General features: G+C 53.8%; 1 protein-coding gene across 1 annotated transcript in view; it reads right to left on the bottom strand.

Annotated features, from left to right (window-relative positions):
- The window catches only part of TBC1D17 (TBC1 domain family member 17), a 14,789-nt gene that overhangs the window by 2,383 nt on the left and 11,614 nt on the right, over positions 1–792 (bottom strand). The gene's annotated exons all lie outside the window — the stretch shown is intronic.

A 792-nucleotide genomic window follows, 5' to 3' on the forward strand; every position in this document is an offset into this window, starting at 1 on the left:
GCCGAGACCGGTTTGGCTCAGTGGATAGAGCGTCGGCCTGCGGACTGAGGGGTCCCCGGGTTTGATTCCGGTCAGGGGCATGTGCCTGGGTTGCGGGCGCGTCCCCGGTGGGAGATGTGCAGGAGGCAGCTGATTGATGTTTCTCTCTCATCGATGTTTCTGGCTCTCTGTCTCTCTCCCTTCCTCTCTGTAAAAAATCAATAAAATATATATATTTTTAAAAAAGAACGTTTTAATGACAGAGGCAGCTAATGTGCAGGTCTCTCCAGAACTGGCATGAGCTTTCTAGGTCTTGGTTTCCGCTCCAATCTATCTCCCTCCCGCGCAGTGAGCCTACACTTCACGGAAGAAATACCCGTAAGCAAGCTAACTTGTCATCTGCACCAAAAGAATACTACTATGAACAGCACCTTCCATTTTCTTCCTCTTATCTGAATTTCTTGCATTTTTCACACTGAACAAATTCCAAGACACATTTTAAGGCCAGAATGCAGCAGTCCCAGTGCCAGGCGTCCAGAGAACCAGTTTCCAGCCCCGGGTTCAAGGCGGGTGGGAGTTCCCTCAGGGGCCGGGACTGACGGCGGCAGGTGGGGAGCGGCGCCTGGACGTGCGGGCGCACACCTGCATTTCGGGGTTTGCTCCAAGCCCCCACCCCGCTTTCACCGGTAAGTTTTGGGCTCTGGGTGGTGCCAGATGTTTCTCTTTTTAGGATCAGAACCAAATGTCCCGGACACCGTCTGGGGCTGCTCATTCCCGGAGGCTCTGTGACGACACCTTTGTCCCCGCTGTCCC

This window comes from Myotis davidii, unplaced genomic scaffold (assembly GCF_000327345.1).
Source record: "Myotis davidii unplaced genomic scaffold, ASM32734v1 scaffold2100, whole genome shotgun sequence".
In the NCBI taxonomy this organism is placed as follows: domain Eukaryota; kingdom Metazoa; phylum Chordata; class Mammalia; order Chiroptera; family Vespertilionidae; genus Myotis; species Myotis davidii.